Source organism: Ornithorhynchus anatinus, chromosome 8, assembly GCF_004115215.2.
Source record: "Ornithorhynchus anatinus isolate Pmale09 chromosome 8, mOrnAna1.pri.v4, whole genome shotgun sequence".
NCBI classification, from domain to species: Eukaryota; Metazoa; Chordata; class Mammalia; order Monotremata; family Ornithorhynchidae; genus Ornithorhynchus; species Ornithorhynchus anatinus.
In genome coordinates this window covers 7,077,662-7,092,968 of record NC_041735.1, presented here as the reverse complement: position 1 = coordinate 7,092,968, position 15,307 = coordinate 7,077,662, and the positions used below count along the sequence as shown (strand labels likewise).

The window sequence follows — 15,307 nt, the reverse complement described above, 5'->3', positions numbered from 1 at the left end:
AACTCTACCGGTCTCGTCTAGGGTAGAGTCAAGCAGAGGCCTACCCGTTCCATTCCTAGTTGGGCAGTGGCCAGTGAGTGGAAGGCCGTCCGCTACAAATCAAAACTCACCCGTGCGGGCAGCAGTGGCATGAGAGAGAGAGTTGAGGGTGGAGACTCGAGTTCATTTCGCGGAAATAGTCAATGGTAGGCCACTTCTGTATTTTGACCAAGAAAACTCTGTGGATCCAATAGCAGAACTATTGCAGATGGCGAGTGGGGCATTCTGGGAGAGATGTGTCCGTCATGTTGCTATGGGTCAGAAACAACTTGACAGCGTAAAACCAGACAGTTGCTTAGTACTGTGCACTGCACAGAGTAAGCGCTCGATAAATACGATTGACTGAGTGCATGAACGCGAGAGTGTATGTGTGTAGGAGAAGTATGTGAATGTGTCTATGTACATACAGGTGTGAGTGTGTGTGAACACATGCGTGTGAACATCCGTGAACATGTGGGAGGGCATGTGGAGTTTGTGAACATGCGGGGGCTTGGGGGAGTGTGTCAACTTGTGGATGTACAAGAGGGTGCGTGTGCATTTTGAGGGGGTGAACATGTGCGTGCGTGTGGGAGTGCGTCAGTGTGCAAGTGCACGTTGGAGGGCATGAGCGAACATGTGCATGAGGAGTGGGTGAATGTGCGGGCGTCGGGGGGGGGGGGGGGAATGTCCAGTGTCTAGGCTGGGCCTGACCTCCACGCTAACACTGGCCATCTTGTCTCTGATAATCTGGGTACATTGGCTAAATACATATTCCATCCCCGAATTACATTTTTGGCTTCAGCTCTTCCTTCGGCATCAACATATTAGCTCCCTAATGTTTATCTAACAGCTTGACGACTCTGTAGGTGTAAAGCTGGAATCTGGCCAAGCAAAATTTTCTGTTTCTTCCCGAACATAAACAGTGGCTTTGAAGTGCTCCGGGTTTTTTGAATGAACAAATGAACTTGTTTATGTAAAATATCTAGTGAAAATTTCCACTGCACTTCAAGCATAATTGCCGTTTGTTTGCAGCCGGCCTAGTACATCAGGACGATTGTTTTAGCGGGCCAAGATGCCATCGTCAATACGATTGCTTAATTACCACCCTCAGAACGGCATTTTTCCGAAGGCATGATGGCAATTTGGGACAAGATGTGAGGTTTGGGGAAGATGTGCTGCCTGCGATGATCAATTTCACATTATTGACCTTTAATGCCAGATATTCGCCGCCAGTATGCTAAAATGGGAAAAGAAGTCAGTGCTACATTCATGTGTTGTGTGCAGGCCAAGCTTTGCCGGAGCAGTCTGTATAATGGTGGATATTGTTCTAAAGGGGTTTGGACCACAGAGGCTCTGCATCGTTTATAAATTCACACTGTCCTCTGTTATTCGGTGGCTCCACCGCTTGACGTTACGGGTTCTGTTTAACCCAGTGGCGAGCATTCTTTTAACCTTAGCTGATGATTGAGGAAGTAGTTGACCTAGTGGAAAAAGTATGGGCTCAGGAGTCAGAGGACCTGGGTTCTGTGTGACCTTGGGCAAGTCACTTAACTTCTCTACGCTTCAGTTTCCTCATATGCAAAACGGGGATTCAATATCTGCTTGCCCTGTGAGTCCCATGTGGGCTCTGATTATCTTGACTCTATCCCGATACAGTGCTCGACCAGTAGTAAGCACTTAATAAATACCACAATTATTATTAATTATTAATCCCGATGCGAGGGGGCAAATAGATGGGCTCGGAGAGCTCTGCCAAGTAGGGCCAGGAGCAAGGCCAAGACACTCTCCCTCTTCGTCTTTTTTTTTAAACGGGTATTTTTTAAGCATTTACTTTGTTCCAAACGCTGTACTTAATTAGCACCGAGGAGGATACAAGATAAGCGGATTAAACACAGTCCCTGTCCCACATGGGGCTCACAGTCTTCATCCCCATTTTATAGATGAGGTAACTGAGGTTCAGAGAAGTGAAGTGACTTGCCCAAGGTCACACAGCAGACAGATGTCAGAGTCTGGATTAGAACCCAGGTCCTCTGACTCTCGGGACCAGGCTCTAACCTGTAGATTACGTTGTTTCTCCTGAATCCTCAGGATGGGATGGGAGGCGAAAGCTACCCTGGGCATTGGGCAACTTTAAAAACAATGTTTTTGACCAAGGGGACTGTGCATTTTATTGCCTCAGCGAAAAAGAACGAATGCTTTGTCTCAGCCAGGATGCTTTGTCTTAGCCCCGTCCTGCCATTTCCCCTCAGACCCATTTCACAGGTTGCCAGGAGACCCTGCCTTCAGAAAGCCTTTCTGGGATGGAGAGCAGAGTTTATCCTGCGGCACGAACCCTGGCGAAGCTGGACTACGGCCGCCTCACAAGTGAAATCAGCCAACACTCCCGCTTGGCAGTGAGAGCAGGGTGGAAGTTTGGAAGCCGGGGAAGGAGGGGTCTTCCACGAGGAGCATGAAACAGCAGAGAGCCAAAGCCTTCAAGGAGGGTAGGAAAGAAGGAGGCAGGTGACGAGAAGGGACCCAGAGAGCTCTGAGGGAATGAAGAGAACCGAAGTAGGAGTGACCTCTCCAGGGGCGCTCTCTGGAGTCGATCACCACAGGGGATCCATGCCCCAAGATGCCCACGCCGTCTCACTGGGGAGGGCCCGAGGACCATGCCCTGTCTCCGTGCTCTCTTCTCCCTCGGAGCGGATTCTCCAGAAGGACCATTCTCGCCTCGAAGAGGGCTTGGTTTGTCATCCCAACCATTGCTTGTCCTTGAGGTGTTCTTTCCGTGTTCAGCCATGTCTCAGTGCCCTCTGGATTTCGTGCCCCAACCTTCACCCGCCCCCGTGAAGAGAACACTCCCGGCTGCCAACATCCCAGAAGCGTGGCTCTCTGCTCTGAACCGTGAGCACCCCAAACCCTGTCCTCCGAGGCTGCTCCGAGCTGAGGGTGCTGCCCCAGTCCATCAGGCCTGCCCGGCGGCTCGGAGCCTGGGGGTGGGGCAGAATGAAGGTCAGACTGGGAGACAGACAGCGGTCTGGAAACTCAGTTCAAATCCCAGGCCCAGGCAGCCCTCTCTTTATTGGCACCGATCTTTCCCTTCCTCTCCAAATGGCCTCTCATTCTTCACTTGTCCCCTGAGGACAACCTGTTTAACAAGCCTACTCCCGGCTTAGCCCTTCCCTGTAACGTCGGAAGGCCGTCCCAGGCGGCCTCTGAGGGCGACAGACTGGAGGAAGGCCACGGGTTCAATCCTCCCCCGCCGCCTGGCACAAAGGGGGACCTTTGACCCCTTCCAGACAGCCTGAGGAGAGTGGGACGTGCCAGTGGGCTTGGCCGATGGTAAGGCCTCCCGTCCCTCTCTTCACGGTGCCCCACCGGACTCCCGCTTCCTCGAGGATCAGCGGGGCCTACTGGGAAGAGCACAGAATTGAAAGTCAGAAGGCCTGGATTCTAACCCCTGCTCGACCACCTGCCTACTGTGTGGCCTTGGGCAAGTCTTTCAACCTCTCTGTGCTTCAGTTTCCTCATCTGTAAAATGGGGAGCAAATACCGGTTCTTCCTCCAATTTAAACGGTCAACCCCATGTGGGACAGAGAGTGTGTATGACCTAAAGATCTTGTATCTACCCCGGTGCTTAGTACAGTGCTTGGCACATAGTAAATGCTTAACCACTCTGTGCCTCAGTTTTCTTATCTGTAAAATAGGGATTCAATAACTGTTTTCTCTCTCTCCCTCTGACAGAGAACCCCTTAGACAGTGAGCTCAAACAGGGCGGTGTCTGACCTGATTATCAGTCAATCATTCAATTGTATTTATTGAGTGCTTACTCTATGCAGAGCATTGGGAGTGTACAATGTGACACATAATAGACACATTCCCTGCCCACAGCAAGCTTACCTACCCCAACATTTAGCACTGTGCTTGGCACATAGTAAGTATTTAACAAATAAAACAATTTTTATTCAAGGAGCACGTGCGTTGTGAAGAGTTTCAGTCAGTCGACCGCGTTTGTCAGTCAGGTGTATTAATCGAGCACTTACAGCAAAGGGAATCGTGAAGCAGCCTTGACCCAAAATGCTGTCAGCCGGTCAGTCAGTCATATTTATTGAGCGCTTACTGTGTGCAGAGCACTGTACTAAGGGTCTGGAAGATCACCATGGAACGGTGGATGGTGTTGGTCAGTGTTTGTAGATTGGTCAGGGTTTGCAGATGGCCGGATTTAGGACCTGGGTTTCCTGACACTCTGTCTCATGTTACCTTCCCTAAAAAATCAGAAGATGGTCAGAAAAGGGGTGGCAGGAGAAGAAGAGAAACTTGGGCCTGTAGAAGCTGCAAAACGTATCAAGAAAATTGTAGTCTTATTTGAGGTGCTCTGTTAATTCTGTAAAAAATTAGCTTTATGTAAAGGAACTAATGCATAGATATAAATATATAAACACATATGCACATATATGTAATATTACACATGAATATGAGAGATGGGTAGCTACAGATATATAACCAATATAGGGATATAAATTCATTTCTCTAGCTCACCGCTTTTCGGGTGAAACGTATTCCAGTAGATAAATATGTATAGTTCTATATCTCATCCCTATATGTATATATTTATAACAGATACTTCATCTTCATATATATGTACCTTCATATAGATGCATATGAACACACACACACATACCCCCCCCCCCCAAAAATAGAAGAATCTTTATCCCCACGGAAATTTCTCTGTGCAGGGGTAAACATGAATTATTCCAACAACCCGAAACGCCAGTGTCATACACGGACCCTTTTCCATTCATCAGCCTAAATGGTAGATCTGTGTGGAATGCCTCTGAACCCTGCTTATTTTATGGGATGGAATAACTGCTTAGCTCTCCCCTTCTGGATTTTCTCCGTCCAAATATTTGCTTTTAAATGGGTTAATTGTTGCCCCCCCCCCCGACCACAGTGAAGCTGGCACCGGAGGGACATTCGGTGAATCTCACCGCACATTTTCCTGGGGAAGAAAGCCATTTATCATAGCGAGAAACCGGGCCGATTTGAGAAGAGGCATTAATGTCCTGCCAGCACCAGGTCAAGCTCCCAGCCTGCCTAGGGGACCCGGATATTCCCAGCCCTCAGGTCTCTGGTTACGTTAAGAGCCGAGCCTACAAGGAACCGATTGCCACTGGGATCCGGAAATACGTCGTCGGGCCCCGAGGCCTGGACATAGCAACGAAAATAAATGATAGTATCTGTTAAGTGCTTATTACGTGTCAAACACTGTTTTAAGAGCTGGGGAAGAGCCAAGCTAATCAGGTTGGATGCAGTCCCCGTCCCACATGGGGCTCACAGTCTGAATCGCCATTTTACTGATGAGGGAACAGAGTCACAGAGAAGTGAAGCCACAGCAGACACGTGGGAATGCCAGGATTAGAACCCAAGTTCTCTGACTCCCAGGCCCTTGTTCTATCCACTAGACCGTGCTGCTTCCTGGTTGACTCTTCCCCCAGATTGACATGGGCCAAGCCAATTTAGAAGCAGCGCGGTGTAGTGGATGCTGGGGGTCGAAGGGACCTGGGTTCTAATCCTGGCTCTTCCACTTGCCTGCTGCATGACCTTGGGTGAGTCACTTCACTTCTCTGTGCCTCAGTGACCTCAGCTGTACAATGGGGATTAACACTGCGATTCCCATGTGGGACTTGGAGCAGGTCCAACTTGATTAGCTTGTAATCTACCCCCGGGCCTGGAGCAGTGTCTGGAACATAGTGAGCGCTTAACGAATACCATTTTTTTAAAAAAATCAGCCTTCGTGTCAACAATTCTTCATGGAGCCACCCCCGGCTAAGGTATCTGAGGTCCGTGTGAAGAAAGGCATAGATCCTACCCTCAGTGAGCTTTCAGTCTAATAGGAAGACAACGCAGACATGACTGCAAACTTGTGAAACCTACGTATATTAATTGCAGGGATTTAAGAAGCAGCGTGACCTCGTGGAAAGAGCACAGGCCCGTGAGTCCGAGGACCTGTGCTCTATTCACAGTTCTGCCACTTGCCTGCTGTGTGACTTTGGTCAAGTCACTAAACTTCTCGGTGTCTTAGTTTCTTTGTCCGAAAAAAGGAGGATATGATACCTGTTCTCCGTCCTCTTTAGACTGTAAGCCCCATGTAGGACAGGGATTGGGTTCCCAACCTGATGATCTAGGTCCTTCTGACTCCCAGGCCCATGCTTATCCAGTAGGCCACGCTGCTATCTATTCCAGCACTTAGTACAGTGCCTGGCCCATAGTAATCGCTGAACGAATGCCATAAATGAAAACCGAACAAAAACAGTAATAAAAAAACTACTGTGTTCTGGGGTCTGGGAAGGAGTCCCGGGAAGGGGTTTGCCTTCCAATCATCTGATTTTCTAGGATTTTCTAGGATTGAAAGAGCCCGGGCTTGGGAGTCAGAGGTCATGGTTTGGAATCCCGGCTCTGCCACTTGTCAGCTGTGTGACTGTGGGCAAGTCACTTCACTTCTCTGTGCCTCAGTTACCTCATCTGTAAAATGGGGATTAACTGTGAGCCTCACGTGGGACGACCTGATTACCCTGTATCTTACCCCAGCGCTTAGAACAGTGCTCTGCACATAGTAAGCGCTTAACCAATACCGACATTATTATTACTTTCCATCCATCCGGCAGGGAACGGTCTGCTAATTCTGCTGTACTCTGCTCTCCCAAGTGCTTAGTACAGTACTCTGCACATAGTAAGGGCTTGATGAATACTATCGATCGATTGATCAATCAGGCAATCGATGTATCACCCTTGTCGGCTAGACATGCTGAGCTGCCTGGGCTGGAGAGGAGCCAGTCTTTATTATTTCCAACTCTGCCAAGCCTCCGGTTGCCATCTTGGATTCTCACACTGCACATCTTCCTCCAACCATCCATCAACCTCCCATGTCCCTGGCATTTTCCAACTCTGGAAAGCACCCAAACAGTAGGTCAAGGCTGGATTTCTCCTGGGATTCCCTGACTCCATCCACTGATTCATGGCGGACAGCTTGTCTCCCCGCCATCAGGTGACTGGTTCCCAGCCCACCGTGGTGGGAGGAAGTCGGGGGTGGGGTTGGGTGGGTGGAACTCAGGTCTTAAAGGAAACCCATCTGGAAAGGATTAGAGATTCCTGGGGAAAACAGAGCCATTTTCTTGCTTTATTTTGATGGATCTCCACAATCTGGGAGAGATGGACCAGGCGTCTGTCCAAATCAACTTACTCTCCCCTTCTTCCGGCCTAGTGCCTGAGAACTTGTGAGTCTATAATATGTTCATTATTTTCGCCCTTGCGGTTTCCCTTTCCTCTCAGCCAGCGAAGTGAAGGGAAGGTGTAAAGGAAAATGAGATTGGAGAAAGGCTGACAAATGCTGGCAATGGCTCTTTCCTCTCTTCTTTTTCCTCTTCCTTTCTTTTTTTATGGTATTTGTTAAGCGCTCACTGTATTGCACTAAGCTCTGGGGTCGATATAAGCTAAAAAGGTTGGACACAGTCCATGTCCCACATGTGGGCTCATAATTTAAATAGTTTTACCAATGAGACAGCTGAGGCACAGAGAAATGAATTGCCCAAGGTCACACAGCAGACAAGTGGTGGAGCCGGAATTAGAACCTGGGACTCCCAGGCTTATGTTCTAGGCTGCTTTGTTTCTCTTTCCTCTTTTTAGCCATAACTCTTTATTCTCATGATTCTCCATCTCTTCCCAGCCATCTTTTCTGCACTGATAGTGGTCTCCCGCATCAATTCCCTCTCCCCTCTCTCCTTCATCAGCATATCAATGTCCTCCTGGGCAGAAGTCCTGGGTTTTAATTCTGATTCTGGCCCTAGTCTGCTGTGTGACCTCGGGCAAGTCACTTCACTTCTCTGGGCCTCAGTTTCCACACCAGTAAAATGGGGATTCGATACCATATCTTCCCCTGCCCTCAGTCTGTGAGCCAGAGAAGGACAGGGACTGTTTCTTACCTATCTCATATCTACCCTTGTACTTAGAGCAGTGTTTGGCATATAGTAAGCGCTTAACAAATGCTACAGTTATTATTAATATTAGGCATCCGGATCCAGGATTTAGTGACTACTTGGAATAAGATATCCTTGAATGATTGATTGATTGATTGATGGATGGGTAAAAACGATCCCACCCTACCCAGTAACCTTTACAGGACTGCCTCACCATTGAGAAGCAGCATGGCTCCGTGGAAAGAGCACGGATTTAGGAGTCAGAGGTCATGGGTTCTAATTCCGGCTCGCCACCTGTCAGCTGTGTGACTTTGGGCAAGTCACTTAACCTCTCTGTGCCTCGGTTACCTCATCTGTAAAATAGGGATAAAGACTGTGAGCCTCACGTGGGACAAGCTGATTACCTTGTATCTATCCCAGCGCTTAGAACAGTGCTTGGCACGTAGTAAGCGCTTAACAAATACCAACATTATTATTATTATTATGAGCTTCTTGGCATTTCCCTGCTTTACTAAGTCCAATGAGTTAAACCACCTCACATTCTTATGTGGCTTCTCATTTCCACCAGAGAGGGTGTTCTAGAATCTAAAAACAGCTCCAATTACAGAATCAATCACATGATCATAGTTACTGAGGGTTTAATGTGCGCTTGGCACATAGTAAGCACTTAACAAATATCGTCATTATTACAGAGCACTGCACTTAAGCCCTTGCAAGAGTACAATGTAATAGAGTTGGTAGACATGTTTCCTGCCCACAGTGAGCTTACAGTCTAAAAAACTGGAGGTGAATTTTGTCCTACCTCTTGACTTCATCTGTAGCTCTTCTTTGGTCTAGTCCGTTAGCTCCATGGGACCTCAGTTTACTCACCTTTAGAAATGGACTTGATGCTTTCATCAGACTGTATAGGAGGGGAATGCTTGCTAAAGTTATGGAATTGATAGTGAAGGTTTCTGGCTGAAAAACCACTAAGGATGCCTTTATCATCAACAGCGGCAGCATCACATTTATTAAGCGCTTATTATTCATTCAATAGTATTTATTGAGCACTTACAATGTGCAGAGCACTGTACTAAGCGCTTGGAACGTACAATTTGGCAACAGATAGAGACAATCCCTGCCCAATGACAGGCTCACAGTCTAATCGGGGGAGACAGATAGCAGAGCAAAACAGAACAAAACAAAAACAAGACAACATTAACACGATAATCTTACTATGTGTCAAGAACTGTTCTAATCACTGAAGTTGATAGAAGTTTATGAGGGTGTGTTAAGCATCTAAGCCTCAGTTTACTCATCTGTAAAGTGGATTTTACAATTCGGTACCTCTTCTATCTACTTACGGGCAGAGAACGTGTCTGCTAATTCTCTCTCTTCAGCACTTAGTACAGTGCTTGGCGCACTAAGTGCTCAATAAATACCATTGATTGATTCTACTTAAGGCTGTGAGGCCCATGTGAGACAGGGACTGGGTCCGACCTGATTATTTCGTATCTATCCTTGTGCTTAGAACAGTGCTTGGCAGGGAGTAAGCACTTCACAGATATCATTAAAAAAGAAAGAAAAGATCTTTAATCTCCATTTTACAGATGAGGAAACTGGGGCACTGAGAAGACTTGCCCGACGTCACAGAGCAAGCAAGTGGCAGAGCTGGAATTAGAACCTGGGTTTCCCAACTTCCAGTCTTGGGTTCTTTCCATCTCTAGACTGTAAGCCCATTGTGGGTAGGGACTGTATCTGCCAACTCTCTGGTATTCTACTCTCCCAAGTGTTTACAATACTGTGCACATAGTAAGAGCTCCACAGATACCATCAATAATGATTAGTAAATAGGCCCAAAACCACATCATGTAGTGGATAGAGCATGGGCCTGGGAGTCAAGAGGTCATGGGTTTTAGTCCTGGCTCAGCCACTTGGGCCTGGGAGTCAAGAGGTCATGGGTTTTAGTCCTGGCTCAGCCACTTGTCTGCTGTGTGACCATGGGCAAGTCACGTCACTTTTCTGCGCCTCAGTTTCCTCATCGGTAAAATGAGGATTGAGACTGTGAGCCCCATGTGGAACAGGAACCATGTCCAATATGACTGCTTCTATCCACCCCAGTGCTTAGTACTCGGTTCTTGACACACGGTAAGAGTTTAACAAATACCATAATAATGATTATTATTATTACTACTATTAAACTAAGGGACAGGTCATTCCCAGCGGCCGTGAGGGGGCAGTGGAAAGTGAGCGTTTCCACTGAAATCAATAAATCGGTGGTATTTATTGAGCGCTTGGGAGAGGATGATATAATAGAGATATTAATAATGATAATTACGGTATTTGTTAAGCACTGACTATGTGGCAGAGGCTGTACTAAGCACTGGGGTGAATACAAGCAAATTGGGTTGCACACAGTCCCTGTCCCACGTGATGCTCGCTCTCGATCCCCATTTTACAGATGAGATAAATGAGGTCCGGAACAGTGAAATGACTTGTCCAAGGTCACACAGCAGACAAGCGGCAAAGCCAGGATTAGAACCCATGACCTTCCGACTCCCAGGCCTGAGGTCCATCCAGTATGCCAGAGATGGTAGACATGTTCCTTGCCCAGGAGGGGAATGACCTCTGTCTTCTTTCTGAAGGTTTCAGTCGATTGCTCTGAATGCTGAAAATAAAAGGCAGGGGACTGCAGTAAATAAAGAAGCTAGGGCATTAATGTCTCCGTGGCTTTATCTCTCCATCGGTCTCTTTCATCATCACTGTCTCTGCCTCTCTGAGCCTCCACTGTCTTTATCTGACTCTGCCCTTTTGCCTCTCTGTCTCCTTATCTCTCTCCTCCCGTGTTCGTCTGGTGCAGATCTCCTAAGTACGGAAGAAGGAAAACAAATGGACTTAGACGTGAGGAAGAAATTTTTGATGAGAAAGGTTGCCAGGGCTGGAATGGAGGTTGTAGGCTCTCTTCTCGCGATTAATTTCTCGAGATCTAAGTATGTCCCTCGGAGGCAGGGGGACCAACCAATTGATGCCGAGGCCCTTTTTCTCCCCTTTCCCTGCTCTCATTCACTCAGCGACACCCGGCTCTCAGCAAGACCCCACACTCGCAGCCTGTGTTATCATCTCTCCCAAACTCAGCTCTGTTTCTTTCTTCTCTCGGGAAACCGTTTTCAAAATAACAGGGTTTGTTTGGGTGCAGATGTAATTAATACAAATTCAGTAAACACCTTATGTCACAAATTGTAATAACCCTTTTGTGGTGATAGGATACAGATGGCTTCTGTATACCAAACATTTATGAATCATTTTCCAGCAGCATATGGCCACAGACACAAGAGAGACTTTGATTTAGGGGAAGGCACTTTCCCCGAATAGGCTGGGCTGGACTCTCTGGCTGAGAATCTCATTTTCATCAGCATCTCCTCTTCAGCGGGCCCAAGGTGGATACTTCTTCGTGTCTGGGGAGGCTGAGGGAAGAACAGTGTGAGGGTGACTTCTAAGAGAAGCAGCGTGGCCTAGTGTCTAGAAGCTGGGCCCGGGAGTCAGAAGGATCTGTTTCTAATCCCGGCTCTGCCACTTGTCAGCTGTGTGACCTTGAGCCAGTCTCTCAACTTCTCTGTGCCTTGGTTAGTTCATCTGTAAAGTGAGGATTAAGACCGCGAATTCCACGTTGGACAGGGGTTAACCATATTTGTTTATAGCCACCTGAATTTTTAACACATTTCTTGGCACCGTAGTAAATTCTTAATAAATACCACAATTATTATTATGAGAGGCGGAAACAGGAACAAGGCTTCTGTGACTTGAGTGTTGGAGTTTCTAGCACTCTAGTCCCATCTGCCTCTAGTCCCATCTGCCCAGGGAATGGTACGCCTTAAAAAAAAAGAAATTGTATTTGCTAAAGCACTTACTACGTGCCAGGCAATGTCCTAAACACTGGGGCACATACAAGCTGATGAGGTTGGACACAGGCCGTGTCCCACATCGGGCTTACTTAATCTCCATTTTAAAGATGAAGGAGCTGAGGCACGGGGGAGTTCGGTGATTCGCCCAAGGTCACACAGCAGACAACTGGAAGAGTGAGAATTAGAACACGGGTCCTCCGACTCTAAGGCAGGTGCTCTTTCCACTAGGCCACGCGGCTTCTCACTGACGCCCAGTTCCCTTCAAATCCCCTGAAATCACTCCTCCGTTCCACATCCACCCTCACAATGAATGAATGAATCAATCAATGGCATTTATTGATTGGGTGCCAAGCACTGTTCTAAGCATTTTAGAGAGTACGGTACAACCGAGTTGGTAAACATGATCCCTTCCCACAGTGAGCTTACAGTTTAGAGGGGGTGACAGAGATGAATATAAACAAATGAATCACGGTTATTCATTCACTAGGATTTACTGAGCGCTTACTAGGTGCAGAGCACTGTACTGAGCGCTTGGTGTGCATCAGTGCTTTAAGGCAGAGGGTGGGGTGAATGCCAAATACCCAAAGGGCACAGAAACAAAGGCAAATGCAAAATCACCTCCTAAGATGGAAGGCATTCCATATGTACTCAGGGCCTACTGTGTACAGAACACTGTACTGGGCGCTAGGGAGAGTACCGTATCAGCACTATTGCAAGGCAGTCTCTCTGCCCTTGAGGAGTTTACAATCTTAACTCTGGAGAGTTTAAGGGAGCTACCCCGTTTTCCACAGGGCTAATCTGGCCCTGTGAACTCTTGCTGGTTGGCCCTCAACCAGGCCAAAGACTAAAAACATCGGGAAACCTCCAACTTCCCCAGACAATAATAATAACGTTGGTATTTGTTAAGCGCTTACTATGTGCCGAGCACTGTTCTAAGCGCTGGGAGAGAAGTGCAGTGACTCGCCCACAGTCACACGGCTGACAAGTGGCAGAGCCGGGAGTCGAACCCGTGACCTCTGACTCCGAAGCCCGGGCTCTTTCCACTGAGCCACGCTGCTTCCCCCACTGAGCCACGCTGCTTCCCAGTGAAATGTAATGAAAGTAAATCCAGGAACTGGGACCTTGTAAATTTCTTCCTGAATCCTAAGCGGTCCCTAGTGAATGACACATTCTAATAATAATCATAATCATAATTGTACTATCTGTTGAGCGCTTACTATGTACTGGGCTCTGTACTGAGTGCTGGCATAGATACCCGCTAATTAGGTTGAACACAGTCCCACGTGGGGCTCACAGTCTTAATTCCCATTTTACAGATGTAGTACCTGAGGCACAGAGAAGTGACTTCCCCAAGGTTACACAGGTCTTCCAGGGTGGCCGTACCATGCTTTTTTTTAAAAAAACTGGCAAAGATGGTGCTAGACAGCCTAGAGAATATTTTGTTCCCCTCCCCCAGACAAGGGTGTCCAGAGGTGTCCAGTAGGAACCAAGAAAACCAGTCTGCCCGTTGCTGGGCTGTGGATGACTTCCAGGAGTCGGGTCTGCTGCGATTCATTTCAGATCTTAAATATTTTATGAAGAGAAAGCTTCTCCTTTCTCCGACAGAGATTAAAATGGGAGGCTTTTCTGAAGATGCTTCGGTTCATGCTGGTGCACAACTGAAAGGAAAAGCAAGATGAATGGGTGAGGGGCCAAGCTCCTCGTGGAGAGAACCCTCTCTCCGTGTGTTTAAAATGATGGGATTATCTATCGTTTATTCTTCTGACTCCCTCAGGGGAAAAAGTGCAGGGATCAATCAATAAATCGATGAGAAGCGGCGCGGCCCAGTGGGTAGAGCACAGCCCTGGGAGTCAGAAGAACCTGGGTTCTAATCCCGGCTTGGTCACTTGTCTGCTGTGTCACCTTGGGCAAGACACTTCACTTCTCTGTGCCTCAGTTCCCTCCTCTGGAAAATGGGGATTAAGGTTGGGATCCCCATGTGGGACTGGAACTCTATCCAATCGGATTTTCTTGTATCCTCCCGGAGCTTAGCACGGTACCTGGCCCGCACTAAGTTATTAACAAGTCCCACAGTTGTTATTATTGTTATTAATAATGGTATTTATTGACAACTTACTGTGCGGAAGACCGTAGTGAGTGATTAGAAGAGTACACTGCAACAGAGTTGGTAGACGCGATCCCTGCCCACAACGAGCTTAAAATCTTCAGCAGGGAGCAGAATTGCCGCTCGGCCATTTTACCGCCTTCTCGTGCCACTGCAGACGGTTATTTTCCATGGTGTCCTCACTTCACCCTGGACTTTCCTCAGGATCGGCTTCGTCGGCAGAGGTTTCTGTCAGCTCCCTGGAGCCGTGACCGGCAACATTAGCCCTGGGTGAAAACAAGATGTCAGGTGATCCGAACACTCTCCAGCCCACAGGGGTGGGTGAGCCTGACTCCCTTTGCGGAAAAGCAGAGCCCTTCTAGGTCTAAATCAAAGTCACTCATTTCTCTGCCTTGATCTACGTGGGGACTCAGATTGGGAAGGAGATGCAGTTTCTTGACGCCCCCCCCCCCCCATCTCTTTCGAGCGTATCTCCCAGGAGGGAAGATGCTCGGTCTTAGGCGGGTGAAGCTGCTCTGACGATTTGGACCTCAGAGTTCCTTAGCAGTGGTAATATCAATAAACGTCGTATTTTGTTAAGTACTTACTCTATGAAAAGGACTGTTTAAAGTACTGGGGGAGATGTATGATAACCAGGTTGGTCAGAGTTCTTGTCGCACAGGGGGCTCACAGACTAAGTAGAAGGGAGAATACGTATTGAATTCCCATTTACAGATGAGAAAACTGAGGCAAAGAGAAGTTACGTGATTTGCCCGAGGTCATATATGGCAAGTAAGTAGCAGAGCCAGGATGAAAATCCAGGTCCTCTCCCTCCCAGGCTCAGGCTCTTTGCATGGCCTCGCGTTACATCGTTAGATTGTGCTCTCCCGAACTCTTAGTCCCCTCTCAAGGTTGCACCTGAAGAGTTTCCAGTACTCTCCCAGGCTTGACTATTGGAGGGAGAGTGAAGCGGAGGCCTACCCATTCCATTCCTAGCTTGGCCGGTGGCTAGCGGGTGGAAGGCAATCCGCTACAAGGGAAACCTCACCCGTGCTGGGCAGCAGCGGCACGGGAGAGAGTCGAGGGACTCGAGTTGACTGCGCGGGAGGAGGCCATCGTAAACCACTTCCGGATTTTTACCAGGAAAGCTCTGTGGATACGCTACCAGCACGGTTGCAGGTGGAGGTGGGGCGTTCTTGGAGAGATACGTTCATGGCGTCGCTATGGGTAGGAGACGACTTGACAGGATAAGATGAGAAACGCTTAGTACGGTGCTCGGCGCACAGTAAGCTCTCAGTAAGTATGCTTGATCGATCATCACGGTATTTGTTAATCAGTGGTATTTATTGAGAGATTACTATGTGCAGAGC

The 15,307-nt window shown here is 48.0% G+C and overlaps 1 non-coding gene across 1 annotated transcript; it reads left to right on the top strand.

Moving 5' to 3' along the window:
• The first annotated feature begins 14,837 nt into the window (after positions 1-14,837).
• LOC114814035 lies at positions 14,838-14,975 on the top strand. The gene has a single exon (XR_003761778.1). It is a non-coding gene; the product is annotated as a small nucleolar RNA SNORA7 (small nucleolar RNA).
• The last annotated feature ends 332 nt before the right edge of the window (positions 14,976-15,307 follow it).